Here is a 15007-nt window from a genome sequence, read left to right as displayed (position 1 = left end):
GCCCAGAGGGGCAGGCATGTGGACCTGTGCAAGGTCACTCTGTGTGGAGGGGCAGGCACGTGGACCCATGCAAGGCCACTCTGTGTGGAGGGGCAGGCACACCGACCCATGCAAGGTCACTCTGTGTGGAGGGGCAGGCATGTGGACCCATGCAAAGTCACTCTGTGTGGAGGAGGCAGGGCCAGGCCTGGAACTCGGAGCCCTGACCCCAGCTCAGGCCCCTCACATCAGAATGGGAGGGCAGGACTTGCTTTGTGTGAAAGGTGGCAGCCGGAGGGGGCAGGAAGAGTGAGATGGGGAAGGAGGGCAGGTGATGCAAGGGTCATGGCCAAGGTTGCCACTGTGGTGCCAGGGACTCAAATCTCCTGGGACCTCTGAGGGTGGTCCAGAGGCCTCCCAGGGTTGCCCATCAGCTCTGCGCCCTAGAACTGGGGACCTTACTTCCCAATTTCTGGGGTGCACTTTTCTGAGAGCCCTGAGAGCTCCTATGGCACCCCCAGCACTGTCCTAGGCACACACTCGGTGCAGGCTTCAGCACAAGCCATGGGCACAGAGAGCACAGAGTGCTGGTGGCTCAGACAGAGGGGTCATGGGCGTGAGTCAGGGGTAGAGCTGTCAGCCGAGGCCTGCAGCATAGCAGTTTAGCCCCCACCTGCGACACCAGCATCCCATACGGACACTGGTTTGAGTCTCTGTTGATCCACTTCTGATCCAGTTCCCTACCAATGACCTGGGAAAACAGTGAAAGGTGACCCAGCTAGCTACTGGCTCCGGCCTGGTCCAGTGCTGGCCATTGCAGCCATTTGGGCAGTGAACCAACTGATGGAAGACCTCTCTCCCTCCCTCTGCCTTTAAAATAAATGAATCCTAAATGATAACAAAAACACTGCTGTTGATCTTGGCCTCCATGGGGTCACTGCCTGGGCACCCAGCTCCTCTGTGCTGCCAGCCACTGGCAGGCCTCTCCCTCTGGACAGCAGCTCCTGGGCATGCCCCTCTCCTTTGCCCTCCTGACTGCCCTGTGGGGTCCTCGCTGCTGTGGGGATGGCTTCCACTCTGCAGGTGAGAAAGCTGACACACAAGCAGCCAGGGATGATGGTCATCCACAGCTGGCTCCAGAGGCCGGGTCTAATTATCTCCAGAACACCTCCAACCCCAAGTTAACTGGCTCCCCCGACCCCCCACCAGGGGAGTTCCGGCAAGTTTCCAGCTCCGCAGCTGGAGGCCAGTGGCTCGCTCAGCTCACTGCCTGGGTTGGGCACTGGGATGTGTTTGCAGCACTGGGGGGCTGGGGAGCCTGAAGGCCCCCGGGGCCGGCCCTGTGGAGCCCTCCTGACCCTTCTTCCCCCAGGCTTGGTCTCGCAGAGCCCTACATCTCAGGCTGGAGGGAAAAGGTGCTCACCTTCCCATGGCCTTGACAACTTGATTACAAGCACCTGTGGCAGGAGAGCTGCTTGCATTCAGAGAGATTGGACTAAGCAGGCGTCCCCCTCAGGGTGCTAAGCAGAGGGAGCCCTGGGACCTGGCACCACTACATCTTCCTCCCAGCCAGATCCCCACACCTTGCACGCAGTTCAAGTCCTTAAGCAAAAACATCTGGCTCCCATTCCCCAGGTTGCTGTTTTCAGAGGGCCAGGCATGCCCTCTGTGCTCGGCTCTGCCGACATCAATGTCCCTGGTCCTCACAGCTGGCCCAGGAGGCACCCATGTCACAGGCGGGGACACAGAGGCACAGCAGAGTCCCACAGCTGGGAAGGGCAGAGCCAGGCTTCCAGCCCGGGCCTGGCCCCAAGACCTCTGCTCCCTGAGAGTTAGATTGCACGCACCTGGTAAGGGCGGGGCCGGCAGCTGCTCCCGGAAGAACCTCCTTGTGGGTGGATGAGAGACAGAGGCTGGGGAAGACAAGGAAGCCCACTGCACATGGCCCACAGCCTAGGCATGGGGGCGGAACCTCCCCTGTTGCCCAGGCCACCACCCTGCTCCCAGCAATCCCCCCTCCAAATAAAGTCGAGACAGGTGAGTGCCACGCACTCCTGGAACACCTTGCTCCAGCCACTGGCCCCACAGCCCCGGGACATTCTAGAGGCTGCCCAGGCCTCTGACTCCCTGCTGGAGAGTCAGGCTGCAGAGGGGAGAGGGCAGGGAGCAGGCTCAGGCCTGTGGGTGGGAAGGAGGGGCAGCACTGACCGACCCACTCTGGGGCTCTAAGCTGCCCTCAGGCTCTGCCTCCCTCTGCCCCCATTACACTGGGGGAGTGAGCTTGTGCCCCCAACCCAAGGGAGCCAGCACACTGTGGCCATCCTTCCTCCTCTGCCCTTTTGCCTTGGTGGGGTGGGGTGGAGGCACAGGCCTGGTGCCCTGGGCCATGACCAAAGAGAGCTGCCGGGGAGATTCCCGCATGCCTGTCTGAGCAGGAACAAGGCTGAGCGGCCTGGAAGTTGCTGGTGTTCTCCACCCACCACCCAGGAGAGGTGCTAGAAGCCCACTGTGACATCACCTAGCACTGATTAAATGCCTGCTGTGTACCAGGAGCTTGGCACACCTTCTAAAGAGTTTTTGGTGGACAGAGGGATAGCCGTGAGAGCCAATTCCCCAGGGAAGGTGGGGAGTGGGCAGCTCTGGCTTTCCCAGGTCACATAGGACTTCCACTAGGGCTCCAGCTGGGGCCAGGTTTTCCCTCTGGGCTCGGCAGAGGCACCCCAGCATGGAAGGCTTGAATGGCATGGCAGGGTGGGCAGGGAACCGGGAGTGTGAGGATGCTTTAGAGGAGATGCCATCCCCTATGGGTGCGGACAATGGATTCAGGATTATGGGGGGTTCCTTGTAACCAGGACCAGGTGTCTGTCTGTCAAGTCCCTCTGGGAATCCAGGGAACAAAAGGGCAGGAGTCTCGGGGGCCCAGGGGAATTTGCGCCCTGGGCCCCAACCTCGTGAGAGGTCTTGGGTCCAGGCCAGCAGGTGGCCTCAGGTGACGGCCAGCCAGGTGCGGGCACTGCATGGATGCTTTCACAGCTGCTGCTGTGACCATGGGGCTGAGGCCCAGCTTGGCTGGCCGATTCCATCCTGGGAAGGGGCGCAGCATGCTGAGGACTTGGGATCTGGGGTGTGGTGGGTCCCCAACAACAAACCCCAGACGTGGCCACCAGATGCCCAAGACAGAAATAGACTGCACCCTGCTGCTGCCCGCTCGCTTCCTGCACATCCCGGCTACCAGGTCCTGCTGCCTGCGCCCACCCTCCCTGGTCAGCTGGTCTGACCACTGTCTCCTGCCCTTCTCCCAGAATACTGTTCTCTGCCTGACTCCCAGCCCTGTACTGCCCCTGCACACACCACTGTGGCTGCTTCCTGTGCTAACCGGTGGATGCGTGCCTTTCCTCTCCTGCTTACTCCTGTGTATTTTCCACAGCTAAGAAACACAGACAGCATGGGGGCTGGCTCAGGCCAGGGGTTGAATAAGATTCTAGTTGGTGAACTCACGAAGGGTTGGTGAATGAACTCACTGGGGACCACCACTGCCTCTGGCTCAGTGCGGTTTCTGATCCTTTGAAAGGGGAAAGAGAGAGGGACTGCCTGGAACAGCATGCAGAGAAATGGTACGGACGTGGTTCTCAGGAGTGGCCCTGTGTCCATCAGACACACACAGGCTGTGAGGAGCCCTCTGTCCTGATCTGGAGCCATGCAAACCGGCGCAGGCAGGGAGAGCACCCACAGCCACAGCAGCCATGAGGGTGACCGCGCTCCCCTAGGAGGGTCCTGGCCGCTTCTGGAAGACCCGACAAATGCACCCAGACCTGTGCCACGCACAGCAGACTGTAGGCAGCCCCAGCACCTGCTCCCCTGCTCCCAGCTGCTGGCACCCACAGGACCCACGGTTGTCACTGCCCAACAGCAGCGTGGCTGGGTCAGGAGTAACTGCATTTCAGATGCGATCAGCAAGACGGCAGTATTTCTAGGGGAGGAGAAGCCAAGTGCTTGACCAGGGAAACCTGCATGTGTGTGTACATGTGGTGTGTGCATGCGTGTGCATGTACTGTGTGTGCACGTGCACAGCACATGGACATTTTCCGGGACATTTGCATTTTAAATCCCGCCTTCCTGTTTGGAAAATCTTTGCAGGACCCTCTCTCCAGCACCACCATCCTCCCCTGAGCCCACCAGGCACACAGCAATGTGCGCCTTCCAGACCCAGTCCCCCAGCCCTTCCTCTCCCCCCATCAGCTGCAGGGGGCTGGGGGCCCAGACACAGTGAAGCACACACAGGGGCTCTAATCTGTAGCACCTCCTCCCTGGGCAGGTGAGCAGTCTAAGGCCTGGCATGGGAGGGCAGCCCCAGCCTGCAGTCAACCAGCAACTGACTCCACCTCCTGGTTCTGGGTTCTGTGCCTGCACCACCACCACCTTGCCATCTCTCAGGGGATCCAGCAGGCACAGAGATGTGGGGTTCTGTGCCTGCACCACCACCCTGCCATCTCCCAGGGGATCAGCAGGCACGGGGCTGTGGGGTTCTGTGCCTGCACCACCACCCTGCCGTCTTTCAGGGTATCAGCAGGCACAGAGCTGTGGGGTTCTGTGCCTGCACCACTACCCTGCCATCTTTCAGGGGATCAGCAGGCACGGGGCTGTGGGGTTCCATGCCTGCACCATCCCCCTGCCATCTCTCAGGGGATCAGCAGGCACGGGGCTGTGGGGTTCTGTGCCTGCACCACCACCCTGCCGTCTTTCAGGGTATCAGCAGGCACAGAGCTGTGGGGTTCCATGCTTGCACCACCACCACCCTGCCATCTTTCAGGGGATCAGCAGGCACGGGGCTGTGGGGTTCTGTGCCTGCACCACCACCCTGCCATCTTTCAGGGGATCAGCAGGCAGGGGGCTGTGGGGTTCCATGCCTGCACCCCCACCCTGCTGTCTCTCAGGGGTTCAGCAGGCACAGGGCTGTGGCTGTTCACTCCTTCACTCTCATTCACTTGTTCATCCGTTCATGCAGTAACACTGAACACCAGCTCCAGCCCCCTCACCAAAGCACCAAGGGGGCAGCAGGTGATAGCCCGAGGAGTTAGGTTACTGCTGCTCCACGTAGGAGACCTGGATGGAGCTTCTGGCTCCCAGCTATAGCCCTTGTGCGTGCAGCCATCTAGGGAGGGAACCGGTAGATGAAAAAATCTGTCTTTTGTCTAATTCTGCCTGTCAAATAAAAAAAGGAAACTTGAAAAATGATGTAACTAAAATGAATAACAGTGACATATTTCACCAGCAGATCTGACCATAACCAAAGGTGGGTTTAGAGCACATGAAAATTGCCCAGGGGCCAGCGCTGTGGCGTAGTGGATAAAACTGCCTCCTGCAATGCCTGCATCCCCTGTGGGCACTGGTTCAAGTCCCGGCTGCTCCACTTCCCATCCATCTCTCTGCTATGGCCTGGGAAGCAGTGAATAATGGCCTAAGTAAAATGGGCCAAGTGCTTGGGCCCCTTCTACCACATGGGAGACCCGGAAGAAGCTCCTGGCTCCTGGCTCTGGATTGGCTCAGCTCTGGCTATTGCAGTTATTTGGGGAGTGAATCAGCAGATGGAAGACCTATCCCCCCAACTCTGCCTTTCAAATAAAATACATAAATCTATTTTTTAAGATTTATTTATTTGAAAGAGTTACAGAGAGAGGTAGAGACAGAGAAAGTCTTCCATCTGATGGTTCACTCCCCAGATAGCTACAATGGCCAGTGCAGCGCCAATCTGAAGCCAGCAGCCAGGAGCTTCTTCCAGGTCTCCCACCTGGATGCAGGGTCCCAAGGACTTGGGCCATCTTCTACTGCTTTCCCAGGCCATGGGAGAAAGCTGGATCAGAAGAGGAGCAGCAGGACTTGAACCAGCGCCCTTATGGGATGCTGGCGCTTCGGGCCAGGGCTTTGACCTGCTGCGCCATGGCACCAGCCCAAAATACATAAATCTTAAAAAAAATTGCAGCAGTCAGCAAGACAATAGGAGAATGGGAGAAAGACCTTGAGTGCATCCCAGCAATCTTCAAGGCCATTCTTAAAATTCTAGGTCTGGAGGACTGAATTTTCCAGATTGTGTCTCAGGACCCAGGAGGCTCTCTCTGAGAGTGCACCTGAGACCGGAAGCTCCCCAGGGTTCACGTGGGCCCAGGTGTGGCTTGTGCTAATGGCCGGCCTTGGCGTGGTCCACACGGTGCCGATTTTGCTGGTGTGCAGGACGCAAGGATTATGAGGCCATCATGGTGGCTTCCACCAGGATTTCCAAGGAAAGCCAGGTGGGGGTGGGGGTGGGGGTGCAGGCAGAGTTGTGCTGCAGGGTTGGACTTCTGGCATGGGGTTTCTGATCAGGTGATGCCTCACTGTGAGACCCCAGTGTTGAAAACTCTTAGGCCACTGAGGTAGGATAGAACCCATTAGGTCACTGGGGTCTATGTAATTGGGAGCAGAGAGATAACCTAAAGGCTGCTGGAAAGTTTATTGCTTGGGCAAGCCCCGCCTACACTGTAAGCTTCACCCAGGAGCCTTGCTGCAAGATCCCCACCCTCCTGCCTTCTCAGGGTCCATGTGGCACTCTGCATCCCCCCACCCAACAAGCAGCTTAAGATCAGACTTGGCGTGCTGCTCAGATGCAATGCCCGCTGGCTTCACATCCCTTGCCCGCTGTCTGGGCAGGCCCAACCCCCACTCTCTTTACCCCACCCCCAATTCTGTGCCTGCTGAAGTTTTTTCTACTTTAACTAGCTGCCTCCTGGCCTTCCCCAAGCCCCTAAAAATCCTAAAACCTAGCACCCAGGAGGGTAAGAGTGAGAAGTGGCCAGCCCTGGACAGTCACAGAGATCTGTGTGCAGAACCCCACAGAGAACCACGTGGGCTGCAACCAGCAAAGCCTCGGGGTGGGTGCACCTCTGCCCTGGCGTGCTCCAGATGCTGTCCGTGGAGCTTTAGGATTTTCTGTTTGACCTCCTGGCTCTTGGTCTGACGTTGATCCAGTTCATTCTTTCTGTTGGCCTGTTACTTCTACCTGGACTGGAAATGTGTCTGCTGTGCCTGTGCTACCTGTGCATCTGGGAATATGTCACTTGGACTCTTATAGGCTCACGGCTGCAGTTCATCTTCAGTCGCTGATGAGACAATGGCTTTTGGATTCATGCTGGACTGAATTAAGATGGAAGCCAGGGCCAGTGTTGTGGTGCAGTGGGTTAAGCTGCCACTTGTAATGGACATATGAGCACCAATACGAGTTCCGGCTGCTCCACTTCCAATCCAGCTCCCTGCTAATGCACCTGGGAAGGCAGCAGAAGATGGTCCAAGTGCTTGGGCCCCTGCCACTCATGTGGAAGACTCAGATGGTGTTCCAGGGACCCTAGCTGTTGTAGTCATTTGAGGGAGTGAACCAGCAATGGAAGATCTCTTTCTCTCTTTGTCTCTCCCTCTCTCTCTTTCTGTAACTTTGCCTTTCAAATAAAAATAAATATATTTAAAAAAAAGAAAAAGGCCTGAACCTATTGGGAATGGAATGGTTGCTGTGTGTGAGAAGGACAGGAGTTTCAGGACCAGGGCTGAGATGCTGTAGTTTGAGTATGATTTGGTCCCTGAACTCACGCACACATTTCAACCCCAAAGTTATAAGTAAATGGTCCTAAGAGAGTGGAGACTTGGACCCCCCAGCTGGGCCTCTTCCAAGTTCATGTCCCCCCGTGGAAGAACTCCAGGAGACAGCGCGGTGCACAGGAAAGCACGGTTTACGGAAAGGGATGGCACACATTCAGATGCGCAGCCAACCTCTCTGCCTGAGCAAGGAAGAGCTGCTCTCCCCACCAGAGCTGGGGTCATCTCCTTACAGGGTAGGAGGTGGTGCCTTAATGGAATATTTAAGTGAGGCAGAATTTGGGCGGGGCGTGAGCGCTGCTCACTTCCATGTCCTTTTGTTGGGGATCTCCTCCTGGGGCTGCAGCCAGTGTGTGGTTGTCATGGTGACTCACGCACAGTGCGAAGTGAGGCTCAGGTGCCTGGCGAGGGAGGTGGGTATCCAGCCTGCAGCCGTGCTGGGTTTGGGTGGCAAGAGGCAGCCGTGCAGCTGCTGCGGGCAGTGGTCAGCGCCTCTTTGTTTCCTAGCTACCTACCTGCCTACGTCACAACTGCGGTGTTCAGGAGGTGGGCCTAGGTTACTGGGCAGGGCGTGCTCTCGGAAGGTAGCTCTCAAGAGAAGGGTGGCTGGGAAGAACTGAGTGGGGCCGGGCTTCTGTCTCTGCTTCCTGGCTCTCCACGCGGTCCCTCCTTTGCCCTAAACCACGGTTCTTATCCACATACCAATAAGGGCTGCCCGATCTTGAACTTGAACCTTCAAAACGGTGAGCCTTTTCTCTCTATAGAATTTGTTTCCTCGAGTGTTTCTTTATAACACCAAGAAGCTGGCCAACACGAAGGGTAAAAAGGTTAGGTTAGGGGCCAGTGTTGTGACGTAGCAGGTAAAGCAACCGCCTGCAGTACCAGCATCCCATGTGGGCGCCGGTTCAAGACCTGGCTGCTCCACTTCCGATCCAGCTCTCTGCTATGGCCTGGGTAAGAAATGGAGATGGCCCAAGTATTACAGCCATTTGTGGGGGTGGGGGTGTGAACCTGTAGATGGAAGATCTCTCTGTGTCGCCCTGCCTTTCAAATAAATAAATCTTACTCACAAAAACAAAAACAAAACAACAAACCTAAGAGCCGGCAGGGTAGGGGCTGCAGTGTTAGTGGCAGGGAGGAAGCTCAACCATCCCCAGAGGCCAGCCCCCAAGAGCCATTCTGGCTGGGATGCCAGGTCTTCTCACTGCTGGGAGACAGTGGGTTCCTGTACTAAGTGCTTGGGCTTGCTTCCAGATAGCATCATGACTCTGGAACAAAGGCCCTTATGTGGACTTGGGAGCAGACATTAAATGGCTGCTCTCCACAGAGCTCACAGCTCTCCATGGACCCTTTTGCAACTCAGATCTCCCAGGCAGTGTGTTGTTAAATGTTTGTGGCCTTGTATTGTTTTGGATTCTTTCCAGTCCTGAATATAGAGAAGGGATGAATAAGAATGAGGACTAGAAATCCATGCCTAGATGGAAAATGGGAAGAAAAAATCAACCCTCTGAGACAGTGTCCGGTAACATCCTGCACCTGTTTTGCAAGTGGCAGCTTTCCTGGAGAGCTCATTCCGTGCTGTGAGGTCCTGGAGAAAAACACGTTCACGTTCTATCCTGTGGACAGCACGCACGGGGAAGAGAGTGCTAACCCACAAATCATGAGCCGCCACTTTCTTTCTTTCTTTCTTTTTTTTTTTTTTTTTGATTTATTTATTTACTTGTAAGTCAGAGTTACAGAGACATAGAGGAAAAGAGATCTTCCATCCACTGGTTCACTCCCCAGATGGTTGCAATGGCTGGAGCTGGGCTAGGCTGAAGCCAGGAGCTTGGAACAACATCTGGGCCTCCCATGTGGGTGCAGAGGCCCAGAACACTTGGGCCATCTTATGTTGCTTTTTCCCAGGTGCATTAGCAGGGAGCTGGGTCAGAAGCAGAGCAGCAGGGACATGAACCAGGGCCCATATGGGATGCCAGCACTGCAGGAGGAGGTTTAATCAAAGTGCCGGCCCTTGATGGTGTCTTCCCCCAGGTCCTGGATGAAGCAGATGCATGCTGGGAAGAGAGGTTTTTTGATTGGCAAGTGAGAGGATAGAATTACACATGGGGTGCGGGTTAGTGACTTCAGGCTTAGCTGTCCTAAACTAGCTGCCTGTGGAGCCCACATCATTTTTGCCTCCCTTGTGGTGGGGCAGAAGCCTCCAAGAAGCTTTGTCTGGGTCCACGCTGGGCCTCTTGTGCATTCTAATTTGCAAGTGGGCTGAAGAACCTTAAGTCAGAATCAAAAAAACAGTCTTAAATTCAGTTTTTAACAATCAGTTCATATTCCTGTTACCATAACGACTGTGCCCTTTTAGACTTTACACACATAGGAAAACACTTTTCAAAAGATTTATTTATTTATTTGAAAGGCAGAGTTACAGAGAGGCAGAGGCAGAGGCAGAGAGAGAGAGGGAGAGAGAGAGAGAGGTCTTCCATCCACTGGTTCACTCCCACACTGGCCACAACAGCCGGAGCTGTGTTGAATTGAAGACAGGAGCAAGGAGTTTCTTCTGGGTCTCCCATGAAGATGCAAGGGCCCAAGGACCTGGGCCATCTTCTATTGCTTCCCCAGGCCATAGCAGAGAGCTGGATCAGAAGTGAAGCAGCCAGGACTCAAACCGGTGCCCATATGGGATGCTGGCACTACAGGCTGCGGCTTTACCTGCTACGCCACAGAGCTGGCCCTGGTATTTGAAATTATAATGATAAAAGTTAACAATATTTACTAAAAATAACGCACAACATGATACTGGAAAATGTTGTTTTAATACAAATATTTTAAAACTTTTATTTAGCAAATATAAATTTCCAAAGTACAGCTTATGGATTACAATGACTTTCTCCCCCCATAACTTCCCTCCCACCCACAACCCTCCCAACTCCCATTCCCTGTCCCATTCCATTCATATCAAGATTCAGTTTCAATTATCTTAATATACAGAATATCAATTTAGTATATATTAATAAATATTTCAACAGTTTGCACCCACACAGAACATAAAGTATAAAATACTGTTTCAGTACTAGTTATAGCATTAATTCACATTCAACAACACATTAAGGACAGAGATCCTACATGAGGAGTAAGTGCACAGTGACTCCTGTTGTTGACTTAACAAATTGACACTCTTGTTGATGGCATCAGTAATCTCCCTAGGCTCTAGTCATGAGTTGTCAAGGCTATGGAGCCCTTTTGAGTTCACTGACTTTGATCTTATTTAGACAAGTAGAATTTCTCTCCTCCCTTCAGAGAAAGGTACCTCCTTCTTTGATGGCCTGTTCTACTGGGTTCTCACTCACAGAGATCTTTCATTTAGTTTTTTGTTTTTGCCAGAGTGACTTGGCTTTCCATGCCTAAAATACTCTCATGGGCTCTTGAGCCAGATCTGAATGCCTTAAGGGCTGATTCTGAGGCCAGAGTGCTATTTAGGACATCTGCCATTCTATGAGTCTGCTGCGTATCCCGCTTCCCATGTTGCATCGTTCTCTCCCTATTTTATTTTATCAGTTAGTATTGGAAGACACTAGTCTTGTTTATGTGATCCCTTTGACTCTTAGACCTATTAGTATAATCAATTGTGAACTGAAATTGATCACTTTGACAAGTGAGATGGTATTGGTACATGCCATCTTGATGGGATTGAATTAGAATCCCCTGGCACATTTCTAACTCTACCATTTGGGGCAAGTCAGCTTGAGCATGTCCCAAATTGTACATCTCCTCCCTCTCTTATTCCCACTCTTATATTTAACGAAGATCACTTTTCAGTTAAACACCTAAGGATAATTGTGTGTTAATTACAGAGTTTAACCAATAGTATTAAGTAGAACACACACGAAAAAATACTAAAAGGGATAAAGTATTAAGTTGTACATCAACAGTGAGGACAAGGGCCGATCAAGTCACTCTTTCTCATAGTGTCCATTTCATTAAGACAAAAAATTATATGCAAAGAGTGGCAGTGTTTTCCATTTTGGCACATTTCTTTAATGTCTTAGTTTGCAGGGCTATGGTAATAAAATACCACAGACTGGACAGCTTACAGGATAGAAATCAGTTTTCTCACAATTCTGGACATTGGATCGAGGTCCAACATTAAAATGCCTGAAGGGCTGGCTTCTCCAGAGGTTCCTCTCCTTGGGTTGCTGATAGCTTCTCTCTTGTCTCACCATGTTCCAATGTCCCCTTCTCATTCGAAAATTGATTGGATTGGAGTAGGGCTGATCCTCAGGCTCTCATCTTTAATTAATCACATCTTTAAGGATTCTATTTCCAGACACAGTCACATTCTGAGATGCTGGCTGTTAGGGCTTCTATACAGGAGTTTTGGCACGGGTGGTGGGTGGAGGGGATGGGTACTATCAAGTTCGTAACAAGGGCTTAAGATAGGTGAATTAGCATTTTTCCTTCTGCACTACATCTTCTGCAATATCACATGTCATGTAGTTTCATTCAAGAGAACAAGAGTGAAAAAGGCAAATAATGTCTCAGAGTTATTATGAAGTTAGTTTTTAGAACCACTGCTCTAAATAATTAGTGAGTATATATTACATCGAATAGAGTAAAAAATGAGATAATGAAAAACTTCTGGTTAATGTACAGAAAAGCAAGAAAGGGGAAATAAAGGAAGAAACAGATTAAACAAATAACAAGATGAGCAATTTAAATCTAAGTGTACTAGCAATGACATTAAATGTAAATGGATTAAACACTCCAATTAACAAAGATCATTAGACAAGATAAAAATGATGCCTACATATATACTGCTTACAAGAGATCTGCTTTAAGGACAGATATTAGCTGAAAGTAGAAGAAGCAAAAAAGACACACCATGTGTAATGCTTTCTATTGCTGTATAACACCAACTGTGGATTAGCTCACAGCTGTGTAGGTCAGAAATCCGAGAATGCACTGTCTGGGTCTCAAGTCTGAAATCCAGTGGTCAACTGGATTGCATTTCACCTGGGGACTTGGGAAGAATCCACATGCAAACTCGTCAACTTATGAGCAGAGTTGAGGTCCCCGTTTCTTTGCTGGCTGTTGTCCACACACTGTTTTGTCACCAAAGTTTGCCTACACTCCTTGAGACATAGCCCCGCCATCTTCAATGTCAGCCACAAAGCTGATGTCTCACCCTGACTCTGCATGGTATGAAACCTTTCCCACCAGCAGAGCACCACATTTCTCACCAGTTCTCACCTGGTTATGCCACACCCACTGAGGGCCATTTCCCTTGGGGTTAGTTGACTTAGAACCTTAATTTAAATTAATTTTAAATGAATTAAAATTGTAACATCCCTTCACAAAAGCACCTAGTTTTAGAGTTTAAATAGCTGGGAATGGCATCACACCAGGAGCTGGGAATTTGGGGACCATTGTAGAATTCTGCCTACCATACCATACAAATACTAACCAAAGGAAAACTGCCTCGATTGTACTAGGATTGGAAAAAAAAAAACCTGATTGTAAAAATAGAAATTAGACAGCCAGAGGAGTCTATTTAACATTGACAAAAGTACCAGCTCAACTGGAGAATGTAAGAATCCTAAATTTGTATGCACTGAATATAGCTGGATAGTGGAGGTGTTTCTAAGTTTGAGAAAGCCCATTAGGAGCCCACTTCAACAACACATAGACTAAAATCGGAACGAGACACAGAAGATTAGCATGGCTGCTGCACAAGGATGACATGAAAATTCATGAATTGTTCCATTAAAAAAAAACTCATCAAAACGTAAGGTTAAATTAGATGCAACTTGTTCCATCTATTTTTATTAATAAAAATGATAAAAATAAAATAAAAACCTATTGGATGCAGATAAGTACTCATGAAGAAATGCATAAATACAAATATTAGCAAAAAATGATGAAAATCAACCATCTAAGATCTCATTCCAAGAATCTACAAAAGGAAGTGAATCGTATCTAAATAGAATACATAGGAGGGAATACTGTGAAAACTAGTTAATAGTTGAGACTTTTTAAAACATTAATGAGGTATTCAATCTCTAGATAGCCTGATCAAGAAAACTTTAAAAAGAGAGCACACAGATACCAATATGGGGACTGAAAAGGGGGTCTTCACTTCAAATTGTACAGATATGTGATAAGAAGATATTATGAATTATTGAAATCAAACATTAGGTTATTTTGGTGAAATGATATGGACAAATTATAAAAAAAAATTCCTTTCCAAAACTTACATGAAATAGAAAATTTGAATCATCCTATATCAAATTAATAATTAATACCAAGTTAATAGAATCCATAATTGAAAATTTTCTTTAAAGAAAACTAGCCCAAGAAAGCTTCATTGGTGATTTTTATGGAAAACATGTATGGCAAAAATAAGAGCAATACCAGCCATGTCACTCTTTTACACTCTTCCAGAGGACTAAAAACAAGTAACACACACACACACACACACACACACCCCATCCTGGAAAAAACAAAATGAAAAGGAAGTGTCTTCCATCTGCTGGTTCACTCCCCAAATGACCACAGTGACTAGGGCTGGATCATGTCCCAGCCAGGAGCCCAGGAGCATCTGGGTCTCCCATGCAGGTACTGGGGCCCAAGCACTTGGGCCATCTTCTACTATTTTCCTCAGCAGAGAGCTGAATTGGAAATGGAGCAGCCGGGTCTCAAACTGGAGCCTACATGGGATGCCAGCAATGCATGAGGTAGCTTCATCTGCCACACCACAGTGCTGGCCCCTGGAACTACTTTTTTTTTTAAAAAAAAGGATTGATTGATTTAGTTGAAAGTCAGTGTTACACAGAGAGAGGAAAGGCAGAGAGAGAGAGAGAGAGAGAGAGAGAGGACTTCTATCTGTTGATTCACTCCCCAATGGGCCACAATGGCTGGAGCTGTGCCCATTCAAAGCCAGGAGTCAAGAGCTTCTATCAGGGTCTTTCACGTGGGTGCAGGGGCCCAAAGACTTGGGCCATCTTCTATTGCTTTCCCAGGCCATAGCAGAGAGCTGGATCAGAAGAGGAACAGCCAGGACTAGAACCTGAAAGAAGCTCCTGGCTCCTGATTGGCTCAGCTCCCACCATTGTTACCATTTGGGGAGTGAACCAGCAGATGCAAGCCCTCTCTGTGTGTGTGTGTGTCTCTACTCTCTCTGTAACTCTTTCAAATAAATAAATCTTTTTTTAAGAAAACACTTAAATACTTTTTTGATATTTAAATGTGACACTTCCCAAAATGAACCAAAGTTCTTCAAAACAAGCAAAAAACCAAAAATACATATGTCCCCTAAGTCCCATTAGCAACATATCTCTTTATTTTTTCCATCTCCATGAGTAGAAGCTTGATCTCATTGGTAGTTTGGTCTGCGTTTCCCTGAGTACTACTTGGGTTC

The 15007-nt window shown here is 50.4% G+C and overlaps 1 non-coding gene across 1 annotated transcript; it reads left to right on the top strand.

Annotated features, from left to right (window-relative positions):
• The first annotated feature begins 13253 nt into the window (after positions 1–13253).
• LOC133747369 (U6 spliceosomal RNA) lies at positions 13254–13360 on the top strand. Its single transcript, XR_009864325.1, has one exon. It is a non-coding gene; the product is annotated as a U6 spliceosomal RNA (small nuclear RNA).
• Positions 13361–15007: the final 1647 nt, after the last annotated feature.

Source organism: Lepus europaeus, chromosome 18 (genome assembly GCF_033115175.1).
Source record: "Lepus europaeus isolate LE1 chromosome 18, mLepTim1.pri, whole genome shotgun sequence".
Lineage (NCBI taxonomy): Eukaryota > Metazoa > Chordata > Mammalia > Lagomorpha > Leporidae > Lepus > Lepus europaeus.
The sequence above is the reverse complement of the archived record's forward strand: the minus strand, read 5'-3'. Positions and strand labels throughout refer to the sequence as shown.